This window comes from Perognathus longimembris, chromosome 4, assembly GCF_023159225.1.
Source record: "Perognathus longimembris pacificus isolate PPM17 chromosome 4, ASM2315922v1, whole genome shotgun sequence".
NCBI lineage: Eukaryota > Metazoa > Chordata > Mammalia > Rodentia > Heteromyidae > Perognathus > Perognathus longimembris.
In genome coordinates, this window is record NC_063164.1 from 23,509,371 (window position 1) to 23,527,843 (window position 18,473).

The 18,473-nt window shown below is 40.0% G+C and overlaps 1 protein-coding gene across 4 annotated transcripts in view; it reads left to right on the plus strand.

The window, feature by feature from the left end:
* Plekhm3 (pleckstrin homology domain containing M3) overlaps window positions 1-18,473 on the plus strand; it is a 160,811-nt gene that overhangs the window by 32,816 nt on the left and 109,522 nt on the right. The window lies entirely within an intron of this gene.

Here is an 18,473-nt window from a genome sequence, read left to right on the forward strand (position 1 = left end):
TTACTTTTTGCTGGCATTAAGAACTTTTGCTTTCCTTTTTCTTCCCCTCCAGCTTCTGGGGGAGGGATAAGTCCAAGGGGGGGGGGCAGTTTTGCTGTGAATTCTTCAGCCATTTAGTGCAAATTCCTGTAATTACCAGCATTGTGTCTTTTCTGAATGGCACATAATGCAGCAGAAGCCATTCCTAATTGAGACCTTACAGGAGGTACAAATCCCCTCTTTGTTCAGCCTGACAAATTAGTGCCAGAAAGTGGCAGGGTCCGAGTGGGAATCAAAGGCAAGAAACACAAAGATGGAACTTAAGGCTACAGTAATAACCCTCTCTTGTCCTGAAGGGAAAAAGTAATGACCAATGAAAAATAAAGTTTTTTTTTTCCTGTTATAAATTCCCTTGACATGACAGCACCTCAGGGCTGTTCTATTTATTTAGCAAAAGTGATTAAATAGTAATACAACAGGGAGGCCCATTGTTTTCCTGGGGGCCCCCACCTTACAGACCCCTGCTGCCTGGGCTAATTGATTGACAATGAACCTCTGATAAAGGGGTATGTTGTTAGGACCTGGGATGGGGAATGGGGGGGGGCACTCCCCTCAGAGAAAGAGAGAGAAAGAGAGAGAGAGGGAGGGAGAAAGAGAGAGAGAGAGAGAGAGAGAGAGAGAGAGAGAGAGAGGGAGAGAAGTTTTTCTTTGCCTCACCCTACTGCTTCTTTCTCCCTGTTTTCTCCCCTGCCTTATTTTCTACAGCTTCTCCCTACCTTCTGACACTCAGAAACAGGTAGATGGGAAATAAAATTGAAGTGTAGGCTTTGACAAATTTATCCTTGGAGCCCGCTTCCTGAACTTTACCCTTTCTCCATGCAAGGCAGAATGGCGGTGTGAAAAATAAGAAAGGAAGGAAGGGGCTCATTACTAGCATTTTAAGGCCAGAAAAGTGGCTTTTAGTTTTCATGTGTGGGGATGGTTATCTGAAACTAGTCTTTGCACAAGATTTTCTCTTAAATTCCCTGCTGCACTTAAAAAAAAAATCCAAACACCAATAGCAGTTGTATGTTGGAGGAGGGGGAGTTGTGGAGCACCAAAGTAACCCTGGAAGTGTTTAGTCTCCCCTTCGTTCCTGAGAAGCCAGAATTGATTATTTGAGGATCAAATCTGGCTGCAAGTGGTGTAACTTGCTACCCCATGGATGCTGTAAGTTATGGGAAGATGACCAGAGGCCTCTAGGCAGATAATTAATAGCCCTTGGTTATATATACTCAGCTCGCTAAGCTGAAGATAAATCCCTAATTTAACTCTGTTACAGCTGCAAAAACAAATCATTTCAAGCCCCTAGGAAAGCAAAATATATTAAACAAACAGTATCGACCTTGTTAATACCACTTGGCATTTCATGTGATAAATGAGGGCATATTTCTGGCAAAGGCCGTTTTACAACATCTTTGAGACATAAGGGATATCTTTACCCTAGCAATACAAGCATCTCTGATAGAAAGTATAGGATGGTTAATTATTCATTAAGTAGGTGCCAGTCTGGAAGTAAACAATATTTTTATGTGGGGTCAACTTAGTTACTTATTGGCCTTCATGCAGAGTAGCAATTGTTGAAAAACAGAGAAATTGAATTTGGGAGCTGATTATGTGTGTGAAGCTGCTTTATGTTTATTCTGTTCCAAGGTGGACAGTTGTGTCTTAGGCTTCTGGAAAAATATAAAAAGTTCTAGGATAGCCAACGTTTCCTATGTAAGAAATTAAGAGGCCCTTTTGTATAAGAGCGTCAGGTCTTCTAAGGAAATGAAGATGGGAACATAATTCAATTTTATTTGGTATCTTCTACTTGCAAATTAGTTTCTCATTTGGTGGGAATAGTAACAAGGAAAAGATATATCTTTGATTTAGGAAATAGACAAGGAGAAGAAAAAATCATCCATAAACCATGTAACAGACATGAGAAAATTTAGTCTGTTGTTGCTTTCTCATATTGTTTTATCTAAATCATTTTGTTATCATTGTGTTTTGGATTGCTACCTCCATTAGGAGAAATCACTCGGTTGTGTGTGTATGTGTGTGTGTGTGTGTGTGTGTGCGCGCACTCATGCACTCATACACATGCACTATAAAACTAAATTTTAGTTCTTTTTTTTTTTTTTTGCCAGTCCTGGGGCTTGGACTCAGGGCTTGAGCACTGTCCCTGGCTTCTTTTTGCTCAAGGCTAGCACTCTGCCACTTGAGCCACAGCGCCACTTCTGGCCGTTTTCTGTATATGTGGTACTGGGGAATTGAACCCAGGGCCTCATGTACATGAGGCAAGCACTCTTGCCACTAGGCCATATCCCCAGCCTTAAATTTTAGTTCTTCAGCCTTGAATGTGACCACTCGTACATGTAGCTGATAGTAAAATCTCTTGTGCAGTATTGTCATTTCAACCCCCGCCCCCCCCCCCCCACATGGCACACATGTTCTGCCAGGAACCTTGGAATATGCAATAGGAATGAGGTACAGACTGTGCTCTTCAAAGACTTGCAGAGTTCACCTCCAAAAGGACAGTGGGTAGGAGAATGGAACTGGGTGAACAGGGAGCAAGCTAGCTTAGAGGCCATTACATCCTGTGGAAGACATGAGAATAGTAGCTGTGGTTGGACTCTAGAACTCCATAGTCGGGTTGAGTTTGCACAAAGGCAAATGAGAGATACTGGACGACTCAGTCAGGTCTATGTTGCATGGTACTTAAGAGTTTAAAAGAGCATTTGGCAAAATCCCCAGGGAACAGAGAAACTTGGGTTATCAGAGTTTATGTTGTTTAGTAAATGATTGGCAGTTTTATCCAAGGATTGTTGGCTAATAGTTCTCTTTTAGCCTAAGAGATTGTCAGTAAAAGTACACAATAATAATGAGAAGCAATATTTAGTAATTAAGGCAAAAGACTAGAGTCCTTCCCAGTCCTGCTGCTTATGAGCTGTGTGATCCTGGACCATCTCTGATGTGACAGAATAATCACATCTGCCTTATTAATTTGCAGTGCAAACAAAAAAAATTAATATCTTAGAATAGTGCCTGGCACATAGTATTTGCTATATGAGGATTAGTTACCATTAATATTTGCCTACCTACAACAATTACCTGGGGGTGGGGGAATGTCAGAATTACACATAGCACAAAATTAGGTTGAAAAAATAATACGTAGAATGATAGAATTGAAATACTGAAATGAAACCCAGAGGAATGGATCAAAACAAACAAGATGAGATTTAGAATGATAAATAGTCCTATACTCATATTCAGAAAATTAACTTCAAAGATGGAAGGCAGAGGAAACTTGGCCTAGGAGCAGTGCCTGTGGGCACACAGATGAACTAACTGGGAAGCCAGTGTTTGTGCTGCTGTGACCCCATCAAAAGCATTCAGAAAACAGATCCAAAGAGAAGAGATAATATCCTACTCTGCTCTGCCTGGCCAGACCACATCTAGAAATTCAGTTATGGTTGCCCCTTTTTAAGAATAAACATCCACATCTGTGATGTGTGATAAGGTAGTGAAGGACTAAAAACCAATAACATGCAAATATAACTTAGGCCACGAAGGGTGTAAGTGTACTCTGCGTAGTTCCTTTGGGCCAAGATTAGGAATATTGAGATTGGATTGGCTTTCCTGTGGTCATGGATGAAATAGACTAGTAATGGCAAGAGGTGTGGCTATTGAAACTGGAAAACCTGGAATTTTCCTCAAGACAGTGCTTCACTTGTCTGATACAGAATTTCTTGTCTGCAAGATGGGGAGATGCATTTAACCCTTCTGCACAGGTTTATTGAAGTCCTACTAAGTGCTGAGCACTGTGCTTGATAGAGAACAAAGTAATCCTGTTACATGTCTTCACAGAACACAAAGAACTGGAAGCTAGAAAATAACGTGACGGTAACACACAATTGAATTTGAAGGTCCTTGACAGGGCTTCCAGCCCTTCCATTTCTGTCTGGCATTTTTAGAGGGAATGGCCTTGCTCTTAAGGTTTCTTTTATCTCTCATTCTCTGACTCTTTGACCATCTATAGAAGATTAGAGAAAAATGATATTATCGTCCTTGATTTAAATCTCATCTAATAAGAAACACCATTTTTCTTTGGGAAAGAGAACTTAAGCTAGTAGAAATATCAATTGACTAAGAAGACAGGAGTTGGGAATTCTTTTTCTGACTCTGATGTCTGTCACTGCACAAATTACTTTTTATCCTGTTTGTAGTCTTAAGTTTCTAGGTCCTGGAAATAATTTTAAATAAAAATAAATGTATGAGAAGAATATGACTATATACTGCAATATTCATATAAGTCTATGGAAGAAGAATGTTATATAATTTGTATTTAAATGATTTCACATCCTAAAATTCAAAGAGATTTGATCACTTTATATAAGCAGGCCGTTTGATTTTATAGGATATAAATTTGCCTTTTTGATTTATTCCTGGATTCTCATCATAGAAGTCACATGTGCCTCTTTGATATGTTTCAGAAGAATAAAATCATTTTGAATTTCAGAAGGTACGGGTCTTTTGATAGACCTTCCTCCACTTCATAGGCCATAGCTGTGCTCTCTTTTTTAAAAAACTGTTCATTTCTCTCAGTCTTTGTTGCTATACTTTGGTCTGGAAAGTTCTCCCTTTTGTAGCTTCTTTTTTGGTTAACATTGTTCTCATCATATGTTCATTTCTGGCTCAACTTCTAAAGAAAATGTTAATGTACTATTGGACTCCACATGGAGTTAAGAGTTTCTATTTACTGACCTTTCTCTGGGAGATAAATGGTCCGTGTGCAGTTTTAGGATGGGGACGTGGGGTAGATCAAGGTCCTCCTTAATTTTTAGCTAAGTTCCTTGAAAACTAAGCTTTTCAATGACCCTAAGAGAAAGAACTACTTGAGAGGCTTTCTAAAGCCCATTGTTCTTAAACCTGAGTCTGAATATATTTAAGTGAAAAACTTGCTATTTCAAAATACATATCAAGATAAGGAAATAAGCAGTTTAGCGATTAATTTATTTCTTTGAATAATATTTTCATTTAGTTATTCATTCAGTAAGCACAGGCCACATGCAGTCCTAGAAATTGAGGTGTGGTGGTAACCTAAAAGTTAATTTTATAGTAGGAAATATGACTATGCTTATAGGTCTTTATACTTTGAAATACATTAATGCTAAAACGTTTAAATCACTAAAAAAAAAAAAAAAAACAAGGAACACAGAACTCCTCTTGTTCTGATGAAAAATGGAACAGGCCTGCAAAGTAGTGAATCCTGAACCTGGGGATAGCAGTCAATGTGTGAATACATTGGTTAGGGTTCTAGACAGTCTGTATTGTATTTGTTGAAGACTTCTGGGTATGAGAAATCCTTTACACCTTTAAAGACATTTGCCCAGTATTTTCTTGACAACCTTCACTCTAACATTCCAGGTAGAATGGAACGTTTTCTGTGACCCCCCCCCCCCACCCTCTTCTACTCTGTGGACCTATGCCTTTGCATCTCGCTATTTTGCATACCTGTGTGTCTACCCTGGAATCTTAGGAGAGTGGTTCAAATACTACTTCTATCACAGTCATGAGTGTGACATGAAGAGTGATGGTTGGGCTCTTCCCATAACTTGTTGAAGCCAGAATTTAGGATTCTTGTAACAAAGTTTATAATTTGAGTGCATACCATGTTTGAGAATATACTGGCACAACCTACAGATTGTTCTTAACAAATGAATCAAGTCATGCTTCATTTGGTTATATAAGCTAATTCCCTTTAATCATTTCTTTAAACACTTAACCATTCCCTTTTAACATTTAACTGATGTTTAACATAAATGTTAAACATATACGTTAAGCATTTTAACCATTGAGGTATTTCTCTGCTGAAAAGCCTCCAGATTTTCATGTGTTCCTTACATTTTAGAAATTTCAGTGATATTCTATGTACTGGTGAAATAAAGAAAGGAAGGGAGTAATTCACATCTTTTACGTCCATTCTTGCTTCTTGTGTAATACATCCTAATGTTGTGGTGAGGTTTTATCTTCTGTGTGATAAACATACCTAGAGTTTGAGGCAGCCTTTCCCTCCCTCATCTTTAGCAACCAGCTAGGTCATCTTTCTTCTAGATAATCACATGGCTTCCTAACCAACTGTCCTGCTTTCATTCTAACCTTTCCCCAGATCACACTGTAGTGAGTGGGATCTTGTTATAATCCAGATTGACCCTGGTAACCCTCTTTTCTCTGGCCAGCACCCCTACAGAACCCCACTTACCTGCTAGTTGCTACTCCTCACTCCCCACCCCCCAAGTCCCAATTACTGGTTTCTTCAGTCTGTGCCTAAAATGTATCTTCTGCTTACTTCCCCCACTTCAGAGCCATCCTACCTGCAGCTACCAGTCCCTGGAGCACACACCTCCCCCCCTCGACCCCCCCCCCCCCCCAGCCTTCTTCAAGTCCCTACTTAGCTAGATTCAACTTTCTCTCTTTTTTTTTTTTTTTTTTGGCCAGTCCTGGGGCTTGGACTCAGGGCCTCAGCACTGTCCCTGGCTTCTTTTTTGATCAAGGCTAGCACCCTGCCACTTGAGCCACAGCGCCACTTCTGGCCGTTTTCTGTATATGTGGTGCTGGGGAATTGAACCCAGGGCCTCATGTATATGAGGCAAGCACTCTTGCCACTAGGCCATATCCTGGGGAATCGAACCCAGAGCTTCATGTATACGAGGCAAGCGCTCTTGCCACTAGGCCATATTTCTAGCCCCTTCAACTTTCTCAAGAACAGCTTCTTCAACTCCTAAAATCAATGTAGGACCTATTAAATTCCTTCTCCACCCCTTCCTCTAGTGCTGGTTGTAATTGAAATTGTATGTCATTTGTATAATTATTTACTAAATATATGCATCCTCTGCTCGACTGCCACTGCTGTATGATACAGTCTGTGTTAGCTTTGTTCATTGCTATCTTCCTAGCTCTGGACTTAGTAGGTGCATAGACAGTTCTTATTTTCTTTGGTCTTGAACTAAGGACTCCGGGTTGGAAACAACTGCAGGTAAAATAAATATAACCTCTACTCAGTTGTTGAGATTATTTAAAATTATTAATTGATGATGGACTCCAAAACTGCTAATTTGGGTAAACCTGTTATGATCTTTCAGGCTCCCAAGAATTTTAAAAAAATCTTTTGACTAATTTTTTTTTTGCCAGTCCTGGAGCTTGAACTCAGGGCCTGAGCACTGTCCCTGGCTTTTTTTGCTCAAGGCTAGCACTCTACTGCTTGAGCCATAGCACTGCCTCTGGCTTTTTCTATATATGTGGTGCTGCGGAATCAAACCCAGGGCTTCATGTATGTGAGGCAAGCACTTTACCATTCAGCTATATTCCCAGCCCCTATATAATTTTTAGAGCCTTAAATTAATGATGCTAATGTGAGTACTAAATATGCAACATTTCCAGATTTACTTGTCCATAATACCTTCTCTCAAGGGACTTCAGGATGCTTACTCTATGAACTGCATTATCAAAGTTTGACATAATGGCATATATTCTACCTCAACCCCAACTGCTGCTCTGCTGCTCAGTTCTGTCCTTGAGTTAGCATAGCCCTGACAAGTGAAAGAGTTAGCCCTTTACAAGATTGCTCCCACTTCAGATCCTAGCTGCAGATTTACAGAGTCATTAGTTTACCCACACCCTGGCTACAGATTCAAGGATTTCTATGACCCCCTCATGCTTGATAATTTGCTACAATTCATAGAACTCAGGAGCACATTATAGTTACGATTAAAGTTTTATTGTAAAGAATACAAATCAGGAACAACAAATGAAGAATCTGAAGGACAAGATGTAAGAGGGCCCCAAATGCAGTTTCTGTTTGTTCTCCTGGAGTCAGAGTCATCTTCTCATCACATGGATGATGAGTTCATCACAGGGAAACTCCTCTGAGTTTCAGTGTCCAGAATTTTTATTGGAATTACATTATGTAGCATAATCGATTGACTCATTGGCCATGTAATCAAGCTTAATCTTCAGTCCCCTTCTTCTTCCCTGGACTGCAGGCTGGTTCAGAAATCTCAGCTTTCTGTTCTGTTATGTTCTGTCTGGTCACCGCTTCATCCTGGAGCAGTTGGGTGGCCTACTGAAGGTCACCATTAGCATAAATGCTGGTATGATCTACAGGGCTCATGCATAACAAGGACATTTGTACCATCTGAGGAAATTTCAAGAGGTTTAGAATCTTCTTACCATATGCTAGAAACAGTGATTAGACCAATTATTATACACAGGTCAACAGATGGACCATTACTACAGCCAAGATGGCACCTGGCTTTATAAAAGGGGGATGCATGATGTTCGTGGCTACCTTTTAAAAAGGAGAATTCAACTCATTCTCCAGTTCCCTCATTTCCAGTCAGCTTCTGGGTTGCAGATCCCAACAATGACTAACCTGGGGAGGGAGATTTCTGGTGGTATTTTCCTGGGTACTCTGTGAGCAAGCAGCTTCAGAAGCAAAGGAGAGATGGGCTAGCTCTATGCTTTCCATCCCACTGAAATGTTTTCTTATTTGTGTACATAAAATATCTAATGCATTTAATTATTCATTACTTTAGTTGAAAAAAATCTAATGTCTGCTATATACCACTTCTAGAAGGAACTAGGATTCCAAAACCTAAGATATGGGCTTAATGTGGATCTTTTTTTCTCCAATAAGACTGTTTTAGATAGGTATCTACCAAAGGTTGTATCTTTTTTTCCCCACAAGGTAAATAAGTCACCTGTAATCACAGCTACTCAGGAAGCAGTGATCAAGGAGCAAAAAAAGTTGGCAAGACCCTACCTCACTAAGTAAGCTGGATGTGGTAGCACGCATTGTCATCCAGCTATGATGGAAGCCATAGGCAAGAAGATTGTAGTTTGAGGCTGTTCCCTAGTTAAAAAGAAAAAAAAAGCACGATCATACCTGAAAAATAACAACACCTAAAAGGGCCGGGGCATGGTTCTAGTAACACCTGCCTATCAAGCATGAGACCCAGGGGCTGGGAATATGGCCTAGTGGTAAAGTGCTTGCCTCAAGCATGAGACCCTGAATCTTAGTAATGAAAAAAAAAAGTCGATAAATCATGAAGCTAAACCAAAAAGCCTGGCTAAAAATTACTACCCTTTCAAATTATGAGGCTTGTGCTTCCTCTTTAGATGAACAGTTTGAAAGTCTTCGTCCTTTTCTTTATCTTCATCAATAAAGACATTCTTCCTAGAACACATATGATGGGATAGCCAGGAGACATCCAGACCCAGTGGGATAAGTCGTATATTAGAAGCGCAAGAGCTGCTCTTGCATTTGGAGCCCTGCTACTGATTTATTATACAGCCTCAAGCCAGCCTTTCTAGTCTTGTGGGTCAGCAGCCTCATCACTATCTTGAAGGAAGATTAAACTGCCTTGGCAATATGCAGTTCAGATGTTACAAAACATTGACTGAACCCAACATGACAGGCAGATGTATCTTCATTCAGCAGTACTATACATCATTGCTCTTGTTACCCAGAAAGTTTGGGTAGGATTCCCTGAGTGATCACTTACATAACGAGTGGTCTTTTGTGGCCTGACACCTTTGGGAAAATGATGTTTCTCATCCACTGTTCAGGATGAGGAGCTGTAGCTTGAGTAAAAGATGCCACTCGAGCCTGGCTGTCCCAGTTGATCCTCATCTTTCAGTAATCTTCACCAACCACCAGGCACATTTGAACACCTTTCTCTTTCTTCCCCACTACCATTATTGATGGGTGGCTGCTGAGCGAGCCATCATCCTTAAGTAGTATTACAGGATTAATAAATAATATTTCTTTTTTCTCTCAGGGAATAGGAAGGCAGAGATCAAAATATCATACATATTGCCGATCACATTTTTGTATTATATAATGAACCCCTAAGTTAATCACCTGACCATAGCTAACATGCCAAAGGTAATTAATTCCTCTTCAGTACAAGGCAGATGAGTCTTCCTGAGGCCAAGCCAAGCAGCCTGGCTCCTTTTAAACTCAATAGTCATACACCTCATTTTCCCATCTGTGAGGAAGGCTACGTAGGGGATGGAGAGAGAACTGAGGAATATTACTCTAGGAAAGTTCTTTCAAATGGCATTGTGAAGACTATAGAGAATAGTAGTTCCTCTTCACATACTTTTTGTGTGTCTGACCTACCATGTGTTGGAACAGCCTGATGTAGGCAGCCTGTGTTCAAATACCAAATATTTAGTTAAAAGATTGGCGTCAGATATGGTCACAAATGTTTTTAGAAATTGGAAAAAAGAAAAACAACTCAGAAGGCATAGACAAAAGAATAAAGGAAGAAAGTAATCCAGGGTGGTCTCTAGATCTCATAGGACACAAAGAATTTGGTCTGGGATGAAAATGAAGAAATTCAAGTATAGATTTACAGGAAGCTGATGAAAGTAATCTTTTTCACTTTGAGACTGTTCCTAGTACTGCTTGGACTCACTCTCACGACTTTAATTTTATCAAATTGTTGTCATTACTAAAATAGCTCAAGTAGACATTACTCTAAGAGATGCTGCCAGGATTTTTTCAAAGGTTTTAGCAAAGAAGAGGAAAGATTGTGTTTTAAAGATACTGTACAGTTCAAAGAGATGAGACATCCGTAAAATACAAGGAAAGAGAAGAGGTGTTAAAAATGGGGAGTGTTAGGAAAGAAAAGTCAGAGGAGACTGGTGGGACACCAGAGTGATCTAGTGACTTACAGGAATATAAAAAGACACTTCTAAATCCAACCCAGAAAGGTTTTCTTCCAGGTAAACCAAAAAGATGATCACAACTTCTAAGCCAATGGGAGGTTGTTGGCTTTTTCGAGCAATCATAATAGAGATGTAACTGAGGAATCATAGAGGAGAGTCAAATGATGGTTTTCTGTAATGTTAAATACCCAAGAAAATCAGGATATAAAGGAGGTAATAGTAGCATCCACTGGATGACCTGTAAGGTAGCAAGCAGTATGTGGACCAAGGCTGGGGTGTAGGATAAGATGAAGGAGGGACTTGCTTCAGACACAGAATTAAGAGAAAACAAAACAAAACAAAAAATCCAAATACTGGTCATTGGGCTTGAACTCCGGGCATGGACACTTTCTCTGAGCTTTGGTGCTCAAGTATTCTTAAAAATCAAATTTAAGGGCTGGGGATATGGCCTAGTGGCAAGAGTGCTTGCCTTGTATACATGAGGCCCTGGGTTCGATTCCCCAGCACCACATATACAGAAAACGGCCAGAAGTGGCGCTGTGGCTCAAGTGGTAGAGCGCTAACCCTGTGCAAAAGAAAAAAAAAATCAACTCAGGGACAGCACCCAGGCCCTGGGATTAATACCCTAGGACTGGAAATAAATAAATAATTTTAAACGTAAATTTAATGTCAGTCTGTGGTGAGCAAAATATAACTTTAAATTGAAGCAGCATTAGTGTTACTAATTTTTCCTGTAGTCTTAGTCTCTAATATAGCTCAGTACAGTTTCAGAGGAACATTCCCAAAAGATCCTTTCCTTAATAAGACCTCCAGTAAGATCCCCAAAGCTTTCAGCAGCAAGTTGCCAGTAGCATATCCTCGCATTTGCCTTTTTACAAGGGAGAGTGAGGTTGACCTCCCTCCTCTGTCTGGGATGTAGGGAAACATAGAAGGAAACCTGGCACCCCCATACTTAAGATAGAACAGATAGAAGAAACATTATTCCCATTGCCAGCAGCTTTTATGTCGGAAGCAATCAGCGTAGCCAAGCCCTTTTGTTTCTGCACTTGTTTTTCATGTAAGAGTTCTTGGTGGGCAAGTGATTTCACCAAAAGGATTAATTTGTGAAGAAAAGAGCTCCAAGCTTGGAGCCGGTGCTGCCAGCAGGTCGTCTAGAAGATAGCAGTGCTGTGTGGACAGGGCCTGTCTTTCATGGCACTTCTTTAAACTCACGGAGCAGCATGAATCATTTTATTCCGGTAAGAAAGTAGAGCTGGTGAAAAGGTTTTTCTTCCCCCTCATCATGCAACAGCCACACAGCAGAGGAGAGTGATTAATAGGGTCAGTATGTGGATCTTGTTTTACTGGGCACCAGGGATTTCAACAGTGGTTTTTGACATTTGGGACCAGATAACTCTTGGTTGTGGATGTTTAGCAGTATCCCTGGCCTCTGTCCACTACCCCCCTGCCCCCCTTTTGAGACAACCCAGAATATCTGCAGTCATCTCAGCATTTCCTGTTGGGACAAATATGCCCTGGTTAAATATCACAGCTACATCAAAAGACAAAGCTACTTACTTCCACTTCTTCCTTCACTTAGCTTTTCTTCACTTCTTTGTAAAATACTACATACATGTTGATGATTTCATACCATGTGGTTTTTTAGTTTGTTTTTGGTCAGTCTTGGGGCTTGAACTTAAGACCTGGGCACTGTCCTTGAGCTTCTTTTGCTCAAGGCTGGCACTTTACCACTTGAGCTACAGTGCCAATTCCAGCTTTTTCTGTTTATGTGGTACTGAGGAATTGAACCCAAGGCTTCATACAAGCTAGGCAAACACTCTACTGCCAAGCCACATTCCCAGCCCCCATGTGATCTTTTATATGTAAGACTGCAGCATCTTCATGCTAGATTGAAGTGAAAATAGTAGGTTGTAGAAACAGGACCTAAAGCAGCTATCATCCCATACCAGATGTATCTGAGGCTTTCAGTAACAAATATCCATATCTGATTTAACAAAGGGTAATTAATATTCTCAATCAGCTGAGATTTTAGACATTAGTTGATCTGGGAGCTTACATTTTTTCCACTTTTTTTTTTCTTAAAACCAGAAGCAAAACAGCATTTATCCCTATTTGCCTTTCCCTTGAACTCACAGAGCTCGAGTGATGCATGGCCACAGGCTTACAATGTCAGTGGGCATCTCTGACAGTCTCCTTCCTGGACTCTCACATTAGGTACTTGAAAATAGTTTACAAATTGACCCTGTGCTGTCTCCTGTTCACCCCTTACAGTTCCCCAGCCTACTGCCTAATCAATTCAGATTGGTGTAATAACTTATCAGCTGGGTCTCTCCCCTCCCATTTTTTTCTTACCAATTAATCCTTTCCAAGCCAAGACTGCCACTGTTCCTCCTATCTTACTCTAACCATTTAGCAGTGTTGGGTTTTAGTTTTGCTTTGTTACTCCAAGGTCTTTTCCCACCACTCTTCGGCTTATAGTAGGCCTCGGACAATTAGAATGTTTATGTTTTCTCCAAACATGCTCTCATTTTTCTGCTTTGAGCCTTTCTTGACCTTTGTTTTTCTAAAGTCTCTTTTTCTTTAAGATCCAGCCCAATTGTCCCTATGTCTGCACAGCCTCCCTCCATCTCCATGATTGGTTGTGATTGCTTCCTCCTTTGCCCACTTGTATTGTTTTCTGCTTGCTTTCAACCTCACAGATTTGTACTCTTGCCCCTATCACTAACTATAGTCAGAGGGAATGCCACTTATTAGATCCTAGCCTAAGTTCACCAGTTAACTGAATTATGTTCTTTTGTGTAAATTATTTCAGATTTTCTGTCCTTTTCATTTTTACCATCCACAAAGAGATGATTTAAAAAAAAATACCTTCCACAAAGATAGCTACATGGAAATTTACCTTCATAATGAAGGCCACACTTGTTAGGCTTTTTTTTCCCCCTGTTGTGCCACTTTGGACAAAATGGCTTTTATTTCTCTGCCTCAGTTTCTTCATCTGAACAGTGGGATTCATACCTACCTCATAGAATTGATACGAAAATTAAATGGACACATATACTTATATATACTTATGTAAGGTGCTTGTAAGAGTGTCGGGCATGTAGCAAGCACTCTGTATTTACCTATTAACCATTGGTAATTTCAGTTTTTAAATTGTTCACCACTGTCTTGAAAGTCTTTGGGAAAAGAATTAGTCATGAGCTGTTAAGAGAAAAACAAGGATGGAAAAATATACTACATTTAGATTGATTTAAATATATTAGAAGCTGTATTTAAAACATTTCATTATTCAGTGCATAAACTGTTATTGTAGAATCTTATTATGAAAACTTAAAAGTAACTGAACAACTCAAATCATACCTTTGGCAGTGAAAATCTGTCACAGATTATTGCATTTACAACTCAGGGTACAAATTTAATAGATGGGAAAGCAGAATCTCAAGAATGGTGCATATGTTTACTCACTCGCCTTAGCAAAAACCAAGATTTATTGCCTTTCAAGATAAATTTTGGCTAAATATTGACTTTAGGTTCTCAATCATGGTTTACCTGCAAGACCAATAAATCTTGACACTTCTCAACACGAATTGGAATCTACTTGGTATTTATTAATTTATCTCACACAATTTATAATCTTAATAGTAACATTCTATGAGACTAGACAAACATTGTAGAATTTAGCAAGTGTATATTTTGGATCAGCAGTAATTACTTGACATGTGATATTCATTCAGCTCTTAACTATTGTACCTTTAGCACTATTAAAACAACCTAGACCCCACAAGCAAAGTTAAGTTAGCTATTTACTGAAAAACAAAAACTCCACCTAACAGTTTGTACAATTTAAGCCAATTAATATTCAGACTGGATTTTTCCAACAGAATCTACCTGGGTTGCTTTAATCTTGCTAGAAGCATCAAGCAACACATGGTTTTGCCCCAGAGATGGCATCTGTCTCTCCAGTTAGGCTAGGTATTGAATTCTCACTGCATCTGGGCACTGAGCTAATCCTCCATAAGCATAAATTTTGCCACATTGCTGTGTGGAAAGGTACATCCATTTTGTCCTAGAGAAATTATTTACTAATGCTGCATTCTTAAGGACCTAGTTGTGCTAGCAGCAGCTGCAGTCCATTCTACAAGTGCCAGCTCAAGTTAACCTAAATGTATGTCAGCACAGTAGGAACAGTTTTCCTTCCAAGTATGATTTATGCTTTTGATTGTGTGTCAGCCCTCAGACTCTGTAGCCGAGCTTTATGAGTCAAAGTTTCAGCCAGCAGGGAGTGACAACTTCCCATATGTAATCTCTGACTGCTATAAAGTTTGTAGGTGAACATAAAATGAGGCCCATCCAAAACGAATTCTTTTCTGATGAACACAAGTGAATTTCTGTATAGCTTTGAAAGTAGCCAGAGAGTACATCTGAAGATTGGATTGGAGTATGTATGTTCTCTCCCAACCAGGGTGTTTTCATCCTCTGGGCAGAGAACTCACTAACAAGAGACCTCATACCTTAAGGAGAAAATAAGTTTCAATTGTTGAAATATAAAGTTGGCTCCATGTAATTTCAACAAAAGTTCTATCAGCACATGCCATACTCTTCATCTTAGCAATTACAGGTGGTACACAGTTGATTTTTTTTAATCCCCCCATCTTTTGTTTTTGTTTTGTTCGTCATGGGGCTTGAATTCAGGGCCCAGGTGCTATCCCTGAGCTTTTTTGCTCAGTTAGCACTTTATCACTCTTATCCACAGCGCCACTCCTAGTTTTCTGATAGTTAATTGGAGATAAGAGTCTCATGGACTTTCTTGCCTGGGCTAGCTTTGAACTATAGTTAAGTGAATCTTCCAACCTTGTTTCCATCTTGTTAACTGAGATCACTCATGAAGGAGCAGTCTTTTAGAAGTCAGCTCAGTACCTTCCAGCTGTGGAGCTGCGAACATCTGGACCTCACTTACTTTAATTGAAAAGATGGCTGTGAGTCCAGAGATGATTCCAGTGGTACAGCATCTGCTTAGTAAGGGCAAGATCCTGAGTTCAAACCCCAGCGTGCACGCATGCGCGTGCACACACGCACACCATACAGATGGCTTATGCCTTACATCAGGTGGTCATTTATTAAAACACTACCTAGTTTTCTATTACTTCCAGGCTGGGTAAACAGATTTCAATTTAAATCAAATGTAATGCTTCATTTTAGAAAATATATATTCAGAGTATATATTAGCTACATTTAATGAGGCAATGGGATAAGAGATAATAAGCTAGTGAAGCTAATTTATTTGACTTCCCTCCTATTTTTGCCATTCCTCCCACCTTCCCTCCCTTCCTTCCCTCCTTCCGTTTTCCTTTCTCTCTCTTTTTCTGCAATACTGGAATCATAATGCTTCCTCATACATGCTTTCTTCTCCTCCTCCTCTTCTTGTTCTCCTCCTCCCTAATGCTATCTAACTCAGGGTCCCCTGATTGTTAGGCTGGAGCACACCACAGAACCACACCTTCAGTCCTGTTTTCACTCATTAGTGTTAGGATAGAGTCTTTCCTGAGCCACAGTCTGCCTACTTTTAGGCTTCCCACTTCTGGGACCACAGACATGAACCTGTCTAGCTTTCCTCCATGGATTTGGGTCTTGCCAACTTGGGCAAAAAAGTGTCCCTGCCAAGACACTGGAGGAAAGGAAAGAGGAAGGACAATGAAGTCCTCTCCCTTGATATTGAGGACATATTGCTTTATACATATAGTAAAGTGTATGAATGACACCTAACTTGCTCTGTCTTTCCTTCCTTCCTTCCTTCCTTCCTTCTTTCCTTCCTTTCCCATCCTTTTCTCCCTTCCTTCTTCTTTTCCATCCCTTCTCTTCTACCCTCTCTTTTTCCTAACCTGCCTTTTACTCTCTTTTTATCTCCCTCCTTTCTCTCGCTTCCCTCCCTCTCTTCCTTTCCCCTTTCTTTCTTTCCCCTTTCTTCCCCCCTCTCTTCCCTTCCTCCTTCCTTCCTTCCCTCCCCCTCCCTCCTCTCTCTTTCTTCTTTCTAGAAAGTATCTCATTACATCGGTCATCTTGAGTGTTGGGATTACATGCATGCACACTATGCCTGGCTAGGATTTTCTTTTTCCATTTTTACAGACCAATGAAAATGGGTTATTTCACCCTCTTTTCCTACTCTTCTTTTTGTTTATTTGTGCTTGTTATTCTCTTGGGGCATTTCTATTTTCCATGTACAAAACACTGGCTTTGCTTTTCCAAATTAGATAAATGCTTCTTTTTAAAGATGGAAAGAGTGGTAGCTGATGACACTTAGAAAGTGGTATATGCATGCATTCCTGGGTTTTAAGAGCTTCACCTGGGCCCAGCCATCCTTGTCACCTCACCTCCCTCTGATGTTCCTGGGCTGCTACTGCTAGTCAGGGGAGGTGACTGGAGTTGGTAGCCAAGAAGTGGAGAGGTGGTGGTTGGCTTCTGTTCAGGATCTCAGCCTCAATAACGACATACTGAAGCCAAACTAGCTAACTAGGTACACTTGTCAGAAGAAAGGTTGCGCTTGTGTGGAGAATTATGCCAGGATTTCTACTTCAGCCCCAGCACAGATTCTTTTGGGTGTCTTAGTGAAAGATCATTTAGGAAATGAACTGTACATGCAACAAATAAGATTTCAGTTAAATGGTGACATTTGTTCCCAGAAGTGTATCAGAGGAGAAGCTAAGCTCTTCAGAGTATGTGTTCATTAAAGATTTGAAGTGGGGTGAGAAGCAATAAAAAAAAAAAAAGGCCAGTGGGTTCTCTTGTGAGATAGTTTTTTGTTCTTATGAATTGAATACACTGAAAAGTTTCAAAAAGAGACTGGCAAGAATGTATTTGCTTTGATCTAACATGTGGAGTGTTTCTTTCTGCAAATGCCCTTTAATTTAGAAACATTGTGGAAAAATCTGTTTGAAAGTACATAAAAATATATGTAAATAAGCCCTAATTAGTTATTTCAATTAATTATTTTTTGTCTCTACCCTGTAGCTCTATTTTTCTCCCCATAATGTCCTGCTTAAGAGTCCAGTTTTGGCACCGTTTAGAAAATGTACTCTTTTAACAGTCATTATTAAGAAAACACATTTTTTTCTCTCTGCTGAGAGCCTATCTGATAAAGCAAAATCCCAGATTGTGTGCCTTAAAGGAGAATTGTTTCTGACATTTTTAGACCATGATTTGCTAGTATGACACTAAAGGAAATGTTGCAGTTAATTGCAAGAGTAGATACTTCTTGAAATAAATGAACCTGCAGCTGACTGCTAGCATCTGATCTTCTTTCCCAATCATCTTGTGCTCTTTCAAAGACAAATACATTGGATTGCAGGGTGAATGTTTTAAGTATTTCTAGTTGAATAGGATACTTTCCAATGGAGGTAAGAATGCTCTGGGAAAATACTGGTAAAATAATCTCAGGTTGTGTCTACACAGCCAGTTTTTAGAAACAGGCTAAAAAGTTGAATTGTTTTTGTTCAAAGCCTAGAAAGTAAATTGTGATGAATTAAGAATTTTTCCTTTGCTGCACAGTCTGCAATCATTGATGATTTGGTTGAACTGAGTCAGTCTTTTAGAGCTTGGAGGAACCTTATCCAATGGAACACCACCACCACCCCCCCACCCATGGTGGGGCCCTGGCAAATGATGCTCATTAGAAATGTGAATTTTGGCTGGGGATATAGCCTAGTGGCAAGAGTGCCTGCCTCGGATACACGAGGCCCTAG